We start from the raw sequence: 15,934 nt of genomic DNA on the forward strand, positions 1-15,934 counted from the left end.
ATTGTAGAACCACCCTGGGTTTTGTGGTTGAATCGCCGTTTGAAAATCTCAACTGAGGAACCTTACAGATAATTGTATGTGTGGTGTGCAGAGACGAGGTAGTCATTCAAAAATCACGTTAAACACTATTATTTCATACAGAGTTCATTCATGCAACTTATGTGACTTGTTGAACTTATTTAGGCTTTCTGTAACAAAGGGGTTGAATACTTAATGACTCAAGACATTTCAGCTTTTCATTTTTTATTAATTAATTTCTAAAAACATAATTCCACTTTGACATTATAGGTATTGTGTGTAGGCCAGTGACACAATCTAAATCCAGGTGTATGAATACTTTCTGAAGGCACTAATTGGCTAACAAACATCCCACATGGGAGCTATGAGCTGACAGTGTGTGTGAGAGTTGACAGAAGCTTGGAAGAGGCCTAAAACTGTTGTCCTGTTACAACACCGGATGTCCCCCTAATTGCACCCTTTTCCTTATACACTGACTGTACAAAACATTAGGAACACCTTCCTAATATTGAGTTGAACGCCCCACCACTTTTCCCCTCAAAACAGCCTCAATTTGTCAGGGCATGGACTCTAAAGGTGTGGAAAGTGTTCCACAGTGATTCTGGCCCGATGTTGATTCCAATGCTTCCCACAGTTGTGTCAAGTTGTCTGGATAGCCTTTGGGTGGTTCAACTAAGCAGCGTTGCAGTTCTCAGCAGCGTTGCCCCTGGTACCTAATACCGCACTCTGTTCAAAGGCACAGAAATCTTTTGTCTTTCCCATTCACCCTCTGAATGGCACACATACAAAATCCATGTCTCAATGATCTCGAGGCTTAAAAATCCTTCTTTAACCTGTCTCCTACCCTTCATCTACACTGATTGAAGTGGATTTAACAAGTGACATCAATAAGGGATCATAGCTTTCACCTGGATTGACCTGGCCAGTCTGTCATGGAAAGAGCAGGTGTTCTTAATGTTTTGTGCACTGTGTATATCGCACTACTTACTTTTGATCAGGGCCCTGGGGAATATGATGCCATTTGGGCTACAGCCAGCGTCAGGGAGGCACACATCACTCAGTCGGACTCCTCTCAGATAGCGAGGAGAGGAGAGGAGGGCCGTCACTATGCTGTTTCTGCTACTGCTCTATAAATGATCTAGTGGTATTGGACATAAAATGCCATATTCTGGCCTAATGTGCTTTTGTTTAGTTTAAATTTAATTATTTTATTTTCAACAAATAATATTAATGTGCTTTTGAGGTTTCATTTGAGTGTATGTCTCTGCTAAAATTAGGCAAATATTGATATAGAACATTTGAATACAAACTCAATTTTATCATAATATATTGATATTTTATTAATATCCCTTTTCTTGAAGGATATCATGTACACCAAATATCCTTGGCAGTTAAGCGCATTCAATGTCTTTAGAAACCAAAAAGAGTCACTTGGTTTTACAATTACAAATAACCACAAAATGAAGTGCATGTAAATAACATGCAAAAATCCCATGCCTACTCAGTAGGTAACAACATTTTGACTGCTGAATATGTACATATTTATGCTTTCAATTATAAAAAAATATTTTTTTCCGCTTATATTCATGTGTAAGCTATGACCTCGGTTCCCTCCAAATCATCCCTTAAAAATCTCTTACAATCCGTGAAGAATACACTTCACATTCTAAGGCTACTTCAGATGCAACGCATCCAATCACAAACAGAGTTTAGTTTGCGGAGCTTCACAAAAAAGGCACGAAAATGTTAATGAAAAATAATTTTCATGAATCCGTGTTGGTAAAGGGACAACAGGGAAGAGAGTACCAATGGGTAAATACACAAAACAATAGAAACAAATGTGTCTCACAGTAAACATGCTAGAGTACTTCTCCAATAAAAAGTGGTTCCACCATTGTTACTACATACGAGAAAACGTATTCAGAGAAACATGGTGCCATCAAGTTCCCATGATACCGTGTAAAGAACGATCATCTACAAAGTCTAAAAGGATGAAAAACAAAATATGGCACAGGTACACTGATACATGGGGCGGTCTGCGTATCATCAGTCTTTTTGAATTTCATGCTGTCAGTATCAAAAAGTCCCACCAAAAGCCTAATATCCTTTGCTTTCTACATATCAGAAGACTCGTTGAAGTACTGGGGTTGGGTTGAAGAGAGAAACGGTTCCCTTTCCATCCTCTGTCGCTATCTGTCATGTTTCATGATCTTTAAGTGCTGTATGGACACAGGGGGAGCAAAAGTGCATTCAAAAAGGTAACAATGACGTTTGCTTGTTCTTTTCAAACAGAAATAAATGATAAGTAAAGATATGAAAGTCTTAGTAGATGTCAATGTTCTTTGGAGAGAGGGTGGACTGCAGGTCTGACTGAGGAGTGCCCACAGGGGAGCTGTAAATGTTTGTTGGGGAACCGTATGAGGTGGACACGTGCGTCTGAAAGTTACTGGAGGCTGAGGAGTACATGGTATTGACTGATGGGGAGCCATAGGAGCTGTGCACTGGGGAGGAGTAGCAGGACGCCACTGGGGAGGGGTATGAGGACGGCACTGGGGAGGGGTATGAGGAGCTGGGAGAGGGGTATGATGTGGAGGGGGAGGAGTACCCCGAGACTGGGGAAGGGATGGCCATGGGGGCGGACCCTGCCTTCTCCACCTTCTTGTCCTTCTGCCTCAAGTGGATCTTGGTGTGCCGTTTTCGTTCATCGCTGCGGGCAAACTTGCGGCCGCAGATGTCGCAGGGGAAGGGCTTCTCGCCTGTGTGCGTGCGGATGTGCGTGGTCAAGTGGTCACTGCGGCTGAAGTTGCGCATGCAGATGCGGCACTGGAAGGGCTTCTGGCCCGTGTGGATGCGGATGTGGCGTGTCAGCTCGTCTGAACGGGAGAATCGGCGGACGCATGTTTCCACGGGGCAGGCGTAGGGCCGCTCGTGAGGCGGAGTCTTGCACTGGCGGTTGGGGTACTTGCGCATGCGGCTGGGCTTCACCAGCTGAGACTGGTAGGAGCCCTTCAGGTCCTGAGAACCAGTCTGTGTGGCGAAAGCCTTGATGGTGGACAGGGGCGTGAGGGAGAGCTGCTGCTGGATGCTCTGACACTGGAAAGGCTTCTGGTCAGGAGGCAGCAAGCTGATCTCACCCTGCTGCTGAGGAAATAGATAGTCTGGTATCATGGGCAGAGACATGTTGGGCAGAGAGCATGTCTTGCTGCTGGGGTAGGCGGGTGGTGGGTACGGGACTGAGCTGTTTGAGGGGCTGGGAAAGGACTGGTTAGAGTCAGGGAAGAGGTCAGGGCTGACGCTGCAGTAGGTGGTGCTGGTGTCGCCGACTTGGATGGGCCAGCTCATGGTGTGGGAGGAGGAGCTGACCGGAGCAGCAGAGGAGCATGGGGCAGCTGAGGTGGGTGGTTGGGACATGCCCATCAGCCCACTGACCAGGCTATATAATGGCTCTGGCCACAGGCTGTTGCTGCAGCTGGTTGCAGGTTCCAGGGTGAACCTCCCCGTGTAGGAGACGGAAGGCAGGCGAGGGGTTGAGTAGGTCTGCTCCATTAGAGACTTCTCACAGCCGATAGAGATGTCATGCAATGTATCTGAAAGAACAAACAGCGAGCGTTAAACATAACATTTACATTTTCTACAGATGGCAGCCCCCCATGCTGTTGGGGGGGTGAGCACAGGACAATACTGCTGGCTCATACAAAAGACATCACGTTACTAAGAGCAAGTTCTGACACTAAAAGATCATTTAAATCATCCATAAAGATAAATACCAGTATAGCTCTAATAATTATTTTGTAAAGCTATTTATAATTTATCAAAACCTCTTAGGGTATTCATATATTTTGCATAGACTGCAGGCTATGTCAGAACTGAAATGCAATCTCATTAATTATGCACATTGCCATGCATATTTCTGAGTGTGTATGATGTATAAAACCATAAAGAGTTTAGGAGTTGGAGCAGCCCTTACCTCCAGTCAGATGGTTGTATGAGTCTCCAGGCTCCCCGGTCCCAAAGCCTACACCTTCTGGTGCAGAGGCAGTCAGGAAGGGGGTCCCTGTTGAGTGGAGCAACATCATCTCCTCCAGCTTGGGGTAGCTGTCCATGGGAGAGTAGGAGAAGCCTAGTGGGTCTGAGATCTGCAGGGCTGAGGGGAGCATCTCTGTCTTGGCTGCAGCCATGGTGCTGTGCTGCCGGTGCTCTGACTGTCTGGAGAAACAGAGGCGGTGGAGACGCAGCTGGCGCTGCAGCTTTCTGTCTCAGGTGAGAAGAGATTACCAGCCAGCTGAATATATTGCTGCTGCTCTTGTTGAGGAGGATGGTCTGAGGAATCCAATGCTGAAAGATCTGCAAGACTTTGCTGCATTCAATTTCGCAAAAGATCCCAGTCTTCAATAACGATCTTGTGGTTCATTCATTCCCGTAACGGTAGGAATTAAAACTTTTTTTTTTCTTCTAGTAATCCCGATTTGTAATAAAGAAATGTGTAGTTGTTGTGTTTTCCCTTTTGATTAACTTTTTCGCTTTTAGTTCACGTGTTTTGTAAGAATAATTTCGCTAGCGTAGTACGGTACTTCCTGCTCTGTACTGATATGAGCTCTGTTTAGCTCCGAGGGCTGTTTCACTAGGCTGAGGATTCCCACCACTTTATAAAGCCTCTTGCCGTGACGTACATGTCCAAATAAGGACAGGAGGAAGACCATATTTAGACAAAGCAGTTGAGGACACCGAAGACTTGTCTGAGTAAATGGGGAGAGGTGGAGACTGTTTATCAACATATTCTGCAATATTCACAGATTTCACACGGTGCATATTATAACAAAAATAGTTTTCATATAGAAATACACGACGGTTGCTGCTGTTTTGCCGTGGTTTTCGGAGTAAATGCACACGTCCTATCTATGCAGCGCACCGCCATTGCCGGAAACCCCAGCTACGACATGCCATATAAGGTCTTGCCTTCACAAGGATCCGTTCCGGTGGGTTTCCACTTCCTTGTCCTTATTAGGAGTTTCCCGGGGGTGGGGTGGCGGGGTAATACTAAACTGAGCAGATCTCGGCAATAAATGTGCGAGACCTGCTCAGATCCAGCACGTTTTGAAGAAATAACTCATGTCTGCACCCAAAACAATGTTTATTTTATTTGTTTATTTATTTATTTCAGCTTTATTTAACCAGGTAGGCTAGTTGAGAACAAATTCTCATTTACAACTGCGAGGCTACATACAGACACCGGTTAGGCAGGCTGATTGAGGTAGTATGTACATGTAGATATGGTTAAAGTGACTATGCATATATGATGAACAGAGCGTAGCAGTAGCGTAAAAGAGGGGTTGGGGGGACACAATGCAGATAGCCCGGTTAGCCAATGTGCGGGAGCACTGGTTGGTCGGCCCAATTGAGGTAGTATGTACATGAATGTATATTTAAAGTGACTATGCATATATGATAAACAAAGAGTAGCAGCAGCGTAATGCAATAGATCACAACACAAAGACATATCACTATTGTTTCCAATGGTCTAATGGTATAGCTTCATAGGTAACTCTTGGCGCAGCTCGGTGACAGATCAATGATATTTCATCTAAACTTTAAGAAGTAAAATGTGTCAATTTATTTAAATGGCCGCAGAAACATTTCCTTCCACAAAATGTCAATATATTTTCAGGAAGACTCACTCAATTAAATATGCATTGTGAGATGTACAAGGCGGTGCAAGATGTTTTGCGCAAATCAGGTGGCCTTTTCTGGGCACTTTGTCCCCAAATCAAATCGTATTACATGAAATTGTTCATGGCAGATTTGTAGCTTTCACAAAATATTTCATTATACAGTACAGTATATCACTAAACCTGTGATCGCATAAGCTTTCTTTATGTACGCTATTGGGTGCCAAAGCCTACTCTGTTGCAGAGGGGTGTTTCTCTTTCAATACACGACAGTTCCTTACTCGGCACTATCCCCTTATTCGATATGATCTACTGTTGCACGGGAGCAATTTTTTTTAAAGATTGCAATATGCTGATTAGGTGAGAAAGTGGTGCTGGGTGTTGCCCTGCGTTTGTAGCTCAAACAGTGGAAGAATTATAAAGAGCTCAAATATAACTTTACTGCAATCTTTAGGATAATATGTGAGTAAAATGTTATTTTTTGAAAAGACAAGTAACAGTGATCGATCCGATAGAGATGTGTTCTGTTCTGCCTCTGTTTTGTTTTCTATGGCGGTTCTCTGAAGTCAAACCGAGGGCGCAATAAAGCCTTCGACCAGCGATGTCTCAACTGAGCATGCTCCCTATTTCAATCTGTTTATCTGGGTCAGAGGTTCCTGGCAGACTTCCTTGATTTTGTGTTTGCGATGAGAAAATAGGACAAAACAAAGCGGTCACATCTCTTCTAATGCCATCAAATGTTTTTTGACTGCATGAAAGGAGAAAGAAGTTAGAGGCTGGCAGAAATCTTCCCTTGTAGTCCAGTGGATAGGTGAAATAATCGTGCACTTTATGATAAAAGTATCAAACTTGGTACACTAATAATTGATACCTTAAGGAACATTTTAAAGATTGAGGGAAGTCTTGAAAGCCATTCAGTCAACCATTTTATTAAAATGGCCACCATTCAGACTTTCTGTTAGAATAAAATAGAGTAAAATAATTTCAAACAATATCAAAATGACTTTTTAATGTTATGTACCCACTAAATAAACACCACAGGCGATATAGACAATAATTCTGATTATAAAGTACTCTTAAGACCTTAATAGGGGTCATATTGAGATTATTTTGACCATATTCCAGTGGCTACGTGAACAAACTGTGGACTTTGCGATAGACCCACCAAATTTCACACAGCTAGGGCATGTATAAAGAAGTAGTTTTGGCTGTAGTGCCATCACAGATTTTGTCCATTACACCCCCTGGTGGCCATTTCCAATACGGCCATCAACCAGCCACATGGGGCCATATTGGATACGATTTACATGGCCATATCTCCATAAATAATTGGTACATACAGCCCAATAATTGCTTAAAATGATTGAAGGGGTATGGAAAACAATATAATTGCCAAAATATGCCACATATACAGTACATATCCTTAATTTTAATAGAACATTTTAAACGTGTGCCAAATTACGTGGTCTGGCCCACATGGGGTGAAATGTAGGGAAAATAGTGGGGCACAGTTACAAGAAAACAGTCACGTTCAAAATAGGGATTTTGTGGCTAATTAAAGTTAAACAGTAATTCTGCTCATAGATTATGCATGTATGAACAACACATTGACACATTCAGTCCAAAGTGAGAGGTTTTAAAAAAATCTTTCTTAGTCACCAAAGTCCCGAAACATGTTGTTACGTTTCCCAGTAAGAAAACGAAAAAATGTCGCTCAAACAAAAAGTGGGAACTAACAAAGAGTCACTGACCAACAACCAAAATGAAACAGGTGGGTTTTTCGGAGGGATTCTGAAAGACACTCATGGTGGTATCCACTGAAAGTTGAAATCCACTGAAAGTTGACTAGCAACAACTGGGACATAAAAGTCACCCACCAAGAACGGCCACTAAATTTGACCAAGAAGGTGGACCAATTAAAGATAAGGTGGACCAATCACTGCACCCTACGTGCTAGCGTGTTAAAAGTCTAACATCAAAACATAAATGGAAAATCCAAAACCTGTAACAAGCCTATCGATGGATTAGAATGTTCAAGATAGCGTGGAAAATATAATCAAATAGATCATGTAGTAATTTTATTTATGTTAAAATGTTGAAAGATGTTTTTGATATGTTTCTGATTTGTGGCCTGCTGGAGGTCATTTTGCATGGCTCTGGCAGTGCACCTCCTTGCACAAAGGCGGAGGTAGCGGTCCTGCTGCTGGGTTGTTGCCCTCCTACGGCCTCCTCCACGTCTCCTGATATACTGGCCTGTCTCCTGGTAGCGCCTCCATGCTCTGGACACTACGTTGACAGACACAGCAAACCTTTTTGCCACAGCTCGCATTGATGTGCTATCCTGGATGAACTGCACTACCTGAGCCACTTGTGTGGGTTTTAGACTCCGTCTCATGCTACCACTAGAGTGAAAGCACCGCCAGCATTCAAAAGTGACCAAAACATCAGCCAGGAAGCATAGGAACTGAGAAGTGGTCTGTGGTCACCACCTGCAGAACCATTCCTTTTTTGGGGGTGTCTTGCTAATTGCCAATAATTTCCACCTTTTGTCTATTCCATTTGCACAACAGCATGTGAAATTTATTGTCAATCAGTGTTGCTTCCTAAGTTGACAGTTTGATTTCACAGAAGTGTGATTGACTTGTAGTTACATTGTGTTGTTTAAGTGTTCCCTTTATTTTTTTGAGCAGTGTATTTATGTAAATTCCGGACTCTGATATTGCTAATTCTGATATGTCTTAATTTCTTGTTCGTTTTTAAACTTTTAGATTATGTGTGCATTGTTATTGTATTGCTAGATATTCCTGGATTATTGGAGCTAGAAACATAACCATTTCACTGCACCTAACATCTGTAAAACTGTGTATGCAACCAATAAACTTTGATTTGATATAATGTGAAGTTAAATCATGCAGGCTAGTATTTCAGATAAGCGATGGGAGTAAGAGGATATACAAGTTTAAAATACATATATGGGGTGGTTCATCTTTGCATAAGACCAGTAAATTGTTGTGGTATTTTCCTCTTGTGGTTTGGCGGAGGCGGGAACCCCTTCCCTCCCTCTCTTTAGCATCATTGTGTCCCCATGGCAACGGCCCATAAAGTGCAGCAGATAAGAGAGAGAGGAGAGCTTCCCTCGCTGACAGGACTTCTCCCTGTTTGCAGGCTCACTCTCAGCTCTGCATATTCTCCATCTTCTGCAGCTCTACGTAAAACACATGAGCATCAGGCAGACTAGTCAAGTGTCTAGTGTGTTTGCATTGGCTCAGCTACAGGATGTCCCCATGTTGGGCAGCTATGAAACCGTACTATATTAAAAATGCACTGAGGTCGATTCACTGTGCAAGTGTTATATTTTGTTTTTATTTCACCTTTATTTAACCAGGTAGGCCAGTTGAGAACAAGTTCTCATTTACAACTGCGACCTGGCCAAGATAAAGCAAAGCAGTGCGGCAAAAACAACAACACAGAGTTACACATGGGATAAACAAACATACAGTCAATAACACAAAATAAAAAATCTATATACAGTGTGTGCAAATGGGGTAAGATTAGGGAGGTAAGGCAATAAATAGGCCGTAGTGGCAAAGTAATTACAATTTATCGGTGGTGACAGTGTTTCCTAGCCTCAGTGCAGTGGGTAGCTGGGAGGAGGTGCTCTTATTCTCCATGGACTTCAGTGTCCCAGAACGTTTTGGAGTTTGTGCTGCAGGATGCAAACTTCTGTTTGAAAAAGCTAGCCTTTGCTTTTCTAACTGCCTGTGTATATTGGTTCCTAACTTCCCTGAAAAGTTGCATATCGCTGGGGCTATTCAATGCTAATGCAGTACGCCACACAATGTTTTTGTGCTGGTCAAGGGCAGTCAGGTCTGGAGAGAACCATTCTGTTCCTGGTTCTACATTTTTTGAATGGGGCATGTTTATTTAAGATGGTGAGGAAAGCACTTTTAAAGAATAACCAGGCATCCTCTACTGACGGAATGAGGTCAATATCCTTCCAGGATACCCGGGCAAGGTCGATTAGAAAGGCCTGCTCGCTGAAGTGTTTTAGGGAGCGTTTGACAGTGATGAGGGGTGGTCGTTTGACCGCAGACCCATTACAGACACAGGCAATGAGGCAGTGATCGCTGAGATCCTGGTTGAAGACAGCAGAGGTGTATTTGGAGGGCAGGTTGGTCAGGATGATATCTATGAGGGTGCCCGTGTTTACAGATTTGGGGTTGTACCTGGTAGGTTCATTAATAATTTGTGTGAGATTCATGGCATCTATCTTAGGTTGTAGGACAGCCGGGGTGTTAAGCATATCCCAGTTTAGGTCACCTAACAGTACGTGCTCTGAAGATAGATGGGGGGCAATCAATTCACATATGGCGTCCAGGGCACAGCTGGGGGCAGAGGGTGGTCTATAACAAGCGGCAACAGTGAGAGACTTGTTTCTGGAAAGGTGGATTTTTAGAAGTAGAAGCTCGATTTTTGGGGGTACAGACCTGGATAGTATGACAGAACTCTGCAGGCCTATATAATCACTTCAAATGTTACCATAGTGAGGGAGCATTACCAGTCTCCATGGTATCCACGTCATATGTTCAGGGTATTTTTCTTAATAGAAATCTCTTTTGAACTCATTATAAATAAGCCCTCGTAAATAAGTTCCCTGCACAATGATGATCATTAAGGATAATTGCAAACATGACACATCATGGAGCATTGCTAAAAAGAGAATAGACGTGACAAGGTACAGTCTAATGGGGCAGGGGGGGCAGGGGTTCCATCTGAGATAATCTGCATCACATATCGTCTTAACGTTTTACATTGTACCAGAGTTCACAAAACAGGAAGTGATGATGTTTCCTGCTCTCCGTGATGTCACAGCGGAATACCAGACCAGAGTCAAACGTATGAGCACAGCCTTTTCCCTTTCGTTCTATCACCCACAACTGAGCTTTCACATTACACATCTCTTGAATGTTATAGTTCTCAACAGTTGTAATCTCCCAATGCTGATCGAATGATCTTTATGCCTTGTCTTTTGTAGTCTTTTATGAAATGAATGTGATGACTATTCCAGGAAACAAACAGCCACTTATTGGACTAGAAGGAGCTGTGCTGTAAGAGAATCAGATGTATAGACTTCCAGTTAATCAATTTGAGCTTTATGTTGATTTTATTAATTATGGACCAACATGCCCTTGGATGGACAATTGTACGTATTGTGTTCTTTCTTTATTCATACTGAGTTGTCAATGATTTATCTATTTCTAGGAAAGAACACACAGAGGGAACTCAAAGGTCAAAATGTAAATTCACATATTATTCACAAAGTTAAGATCAGAAAAACCTTGTGACAAAGGGAGCCTGATTATCACTCCTGATTATCACTGGTCCTATTGAGAGGATGTCTGACTGGATAAGTGCTATTCATATCAATAAGGAAATAACTCTCCATTGTTTGTCATCAAACAGGCCTAGTAAAGACCATGTGATTTGCTAGAGAGGGACAGAGTCCTGGAGCTCTTCCAAGAGGGCAATAATGTAGATGAGCTGCCCGTGCACGGTCCTCAGTGAATCACACAGACCAGGGCTTACTGTATATCAGTATGTTAGCCATTGGCATGCGGTCAGTCGGGCCTCTCTACTGTACAGCAGTTCCCCCCCCCCCCCCCCCCCCCCCCAGGCCAGGACTGATTGATGGTCAACATAACACTACTCTGAATCTAGATGTAAACACTAGTCTACTGCACAGTGCTACTACTTCACATAGTTATTTATTTATTATGAGGCCAGCGTGTTGTCACAAGAGCTCCTTGATTTCTATTGATATCGTGGGAGTGTCTGCATACTCCCATTCCTGTTTATCTGTATCCTATTTCATTTGGTGTTATTATTCTTAGCTATGCCCTTGTATCAAAGGACATCTGTGTTCTGACTTTAGAATAGCTATAAGGTTAGTTAATAAGTTGGTGATCGCTCAGCTGTCTGAGTTTTACAGTGCTCATGTGTGTCAAGCCCAGTTGAGAGCCCAGGGGATCGTTCCACATCGGAGGAAGGCTAATGAGCCCACAGAAGTGGTGAGGAAGGCTAATGAGCCCACAGAAGGGGTGAGGAAGGCTAATGAGCCCACAGAAGTGGTGAGGAAGGCTAATGAGCCCACAGAAGGGGTGAGGAAGGCTAATGAGCCCACAGAAGTGGTGAGGAAGGCTAATGAGCCCACAGAAGTAGTGAGGAAGGCTAATGAGCCCACAGAAGTGGCGAGGAAGGCTAATGAGCCCACAGAAGTGGTGAGGAATGCTAATGAGCCCACAGAAGTAGTGAGGAAGGCTAATGAGCCCACAGAAGTGGTGAGGAAGGCTAATGAGCCCACAGAAGTGGTGAGGAATGCTAATGAGCCCACAGAAGTAGTGAGGAAGGCTAATGAGCCTACAGAAGTGGTGAGGAAGGCTAATGAGCCCACAGAAGTAGTGAGGAAGGCTAATGAGCCTACAGAAGTGGTGAGGAAGGCTAATGAGCCCACAGAAGGGGCGAGGAAGGCTAATGAGCCCACAGAAGGGGTGAGGAAGGCTAATGAGCCTACAGAAGTAGTGAGGAATGCTAATGAGCCCACAGAAGTAGTGAGGAATGCTAATGAGCCCACAGAAGTGGTGAGGAATGCTAATGAGCCCACAGAAGGGGCGAGGAAGGCTAATGAGCCCACAGAAGGGGTGAGGAAGGCTAATGAGCCCACAGAAGTGGTGAGGAATGCTCATGAGCCCAAAGAAGTGGTGAGGAATGCTAAGGAGCCCACAGAAGTGGTGAGGCAGTCAACAACAGTTCCCAGCTACAATTGGCTGTTTTCACAGACCCCCTTTCAGACATAGAAGGATATAACTCTTTCTATTTTCAGCCACTCTTTTCTTCCCTTTTCCTTTTAACAGGCTTTACTACTGAGGGCCAGCTCTGTGTCGGTCACTGGGTCTATATATATATATGGTAGTTATAACAGGCTTTACTACTGAGGGCCAGCTCTGTGTCAGTCACTGGGTCTATATATATATATGGTAGTTATAACAGGCTTTACTACTGAGGGCCAGCTCTGTGTCGGTCACTGGGTCTATATATATATATGGTAGTTATAACAGGCTTTACTACTGAGGGCCAGCTCTGTATCGGTCACTGGGTCTATATATATATATGGTAGTTATAACAGGCTTTACTACTGAGGGCCAGCTCTGTGTCGGTCACTGGGTCTATATATATATATGGTAGTTATAACAGGCTTTACTACTGAGGGCCAGCTCTGTGTCAGTCACTGGGTCTATATATATATATGGTAGTTATAACAGGCTTTACTACTGAGGGCCAGCTCTGTGTCGGTCACTGGGTCTATATATATATATGGTAGTTATAACAGGCTTTACTACTGAGGGCCAGCTCTGTATCGGTCACTGGGTCTATATATATATATGGTAGTTATAACAGGCTTTACTACTGAGGGCCAGCTCTGTGTCAGTCACTGGGTCTATATATATATATGTCAGTTATAATAGGAACTCAGCGTGGTAAAAGAAAAGGAGTCTGGGAGAGTGAAAGAATACTGTGTGCGCGAGTGTCTGTGTGTGTGTGTGTGTGTGTGAGTCTGTGTGTGTGTGTGTGCTCATTCTAGGTAGCATTTGGTTCAGTAATTCCTGTCATGCAGACCGATCAACTTGCACTGGCTCCTAGACTTGCCTGTCTAGTTTGAAAGTTGTTCTATTCCTCAACCCCCCCCCCCCCCCCCTCAGGCAGCTTGTCTCCCTCCTTTTGGCTTTGAGAGGCCTTTCACAAACTTCCTTTATTAACAATCACTTCACATGACACAAAGAATTCACATCAAAGCTGAGAAATAAAGGCTGTATTGCCTTTTTTTTGTGTTTTCTTACAACAGAAAATACTTCAGTCGGTTGTAATATGTCCGTAGTTCACATTTTTTAAGATCTAGACAGATGTTATCAGAATAGACGAAGTGGAAATACAGGCATGGGTGTGTGTGTGTGTGTGTGTGTGTGTGTGTGTGTGTGTGTGTGTGTGTGTGTGTGTGTGTGTGTGTGTGTGTGTGTGTGTGTGTGTGTGTGTGTGTGTGTGTGTGTGTGTGTGTGTGTGTGTGTGTGTGTGTGTGTGTGTTTGTGTGTGTGTCTGTGTGTATGCTATGCATGGCTGCAGGGCCTCTACTATCCTATGTCACAGTATACAGAAACACATACCAAAGGGTAACCAAGTACATGATCAAAGCAGTTCTGTAAATATATCTGAAAGAGCGTTGAATAATAGAGCTTTTTGTTAAATACTGTATTTTGAGACCCTATCATCCTGTTATTGGTGTGGTTGGCTGACAAATTTAGCCCCCTGTGGTTTTCTGAAGAGTGTGGAAACTGTGACAGGGACTCTTCTGCTGCGATACTTCCTGTGTGTACCATGCACTGTAGGGGGAAAAACACAAGGGAAGTGACACGGCTCAGGGCAAAACAAGTTGTCGTTTAACTTGAATGATTCCTCATATAACGACAGGAATAGACGAACTGTAAATATTGTGTTTCTGTATACAGTAACCACAGGTGGCTGCTGAGGGGAGGACGGTTCATAATAATGTCTGGAACGGTTCAAATGGAATGGTATCAAACACCTGGAAACCATGGAAACAATGTGTTTGATGTATTTGATTCCATTCCACTTATTCTGCTCCAGCCACTACCACTAGCCCATCCTCCCCAATTAAGGTGCCACCAACCTCCTGAGACAGTAACATGCAAACAGCGTGCGTGCGTGCGTGCGTGTGTGCGTGTGTGTGTGTGTGTGTGTGTGGGGGGGGGGGGGGGGACTAAATGGCATTGCCATGTGTAGCCTATAGTTATTACTCCTCCTTCCTCACTCTGAACAACCTCACACCCCATGTGTGTTTTCAAGATCAATCGCAGTTTCACACTGAGATAAAAGTCTTAAATCCTTAGAGAATGTGGCCTACATATCGTTGACATTAGATGTTGTTTACAGGATGCCTTGGTTCTGTGTGATCAGGGAGAAGTGGGCGGTGCTTGACTACTCGTCTTAGTTGACCCCACCCACAAAGCATAAAAACATAAAGTTCTAGAATACGGACACAGAACTTTTCAAATTCGATTAATTCTATAAGATGCAAATTACAGTACATACATACTGCATCTGTATTTAGAGTGTCACATGGTTTATTAGGAAATCAGGTCTAAATGAGGATTGTGGTAGTCTATCAGTAAACTATCAGTGAATTTAGACATTGCAACACAGTAACTGTAGCCGTTGTTTGGCCAAGAACAACACTGCTTGTCTCTGAAATGTATAACAGTGAAGCCATGTTTACCTGTGGTGCCCACTCTCATTGTTTTCGTGAGAAGAAACAGTTCAGTCTGAAATTACATTGACTTTCCCTCGCCAACCACTAACTGTATTAATCCTGTGCTACAGTACAGATTTCATCTGCCTGCACTGGAACATGAGTGGGGCTGAGGTGTGACGCTGACACATACTGGTTCCCCAGCTGCCCACTCAAACCAGGCCTGAAGTGTACAGTTAGGCCTGACCCGACCACAGCACCCCTCTCCTGAAACTGGCTTGTAGTCCCACACATTTCCACAAGTCAGATCAGACCTTTAGCGGTGTCTTAACTGGTGTCTTAACTGTAAGTGTGGCTTGTCGTAATGTACGGTAACCTTAATTCTAATGTGAGTTAATAATTGCTGGGAGTAGATTAGATAGACAATGATCTCACATGATGTGAGATCGCCTTGCCGGTCTTGGCCTTTTCCCATGAAGTGGATCATTTACTGTATCTTAAAAATGATCTCTGAGCTAAATGTCAGTGACACCATCAGTATTTTCTATTGTGTTGTTTTTCATGTCTTGAAAAGAAGTCGATATGATGATTATCTTTTATTTAACCCTGTATATGTATTTAAATTGTATTGTACTTCACATGTTCACCACATCTCTGAAAGCAGCTAATGCACAGATGTAGCAAGTCTACTGGGTTGTGCCACATTACTGAATCCCATATGGAAACCATTGATTTACTGAGCGTAACATCATTACTTTAAATTACTTTAAACTTTAAATGAAACCAGTGACACAGTCATTTTTTAGAGTGATTCAGAATTTCTGCAGATTCATTTAGGAAAGAGCAGGTGTTCATAATGTTTTGTACACTCAGTGGTATACACTGACAATGTACACTGAGTGTACAAAACATTATGAACACCTGCTCTTTC

The 15,934-nt window shown here is 43.2% G+C and overlaps 1 pseudogene; it reads right to left on the bottom strand.

Moving 5' to 3' along the window:
• Positions 1-226: 226 nt before the first annotated feature.
• Positions 227-4,649, bottom strand: LOC129867945 (early growth response protein 1-like; annotated as a pseudogene).
• Between the last annotated feature and the right edge of the window lie 11,285 nt (positions 4,650-15,934).

This window comes from Salvelinus fontinalis, chromosome 13, assembly GCF_029448725.1.
Source record: "Salvelinus fontinalis isolate EN_2023a chromosome 13, ASM2944872v1, whole genome shotgun sequence".
In the NCBI taxonomy this organism is placed as follows: domain Eukaryota; kingdom Metazoa; phylum Chordata; class Actinopteri; order Salmoniformes; family Salmonidae; genus Salvelinus; species Salvelinus fontinalis.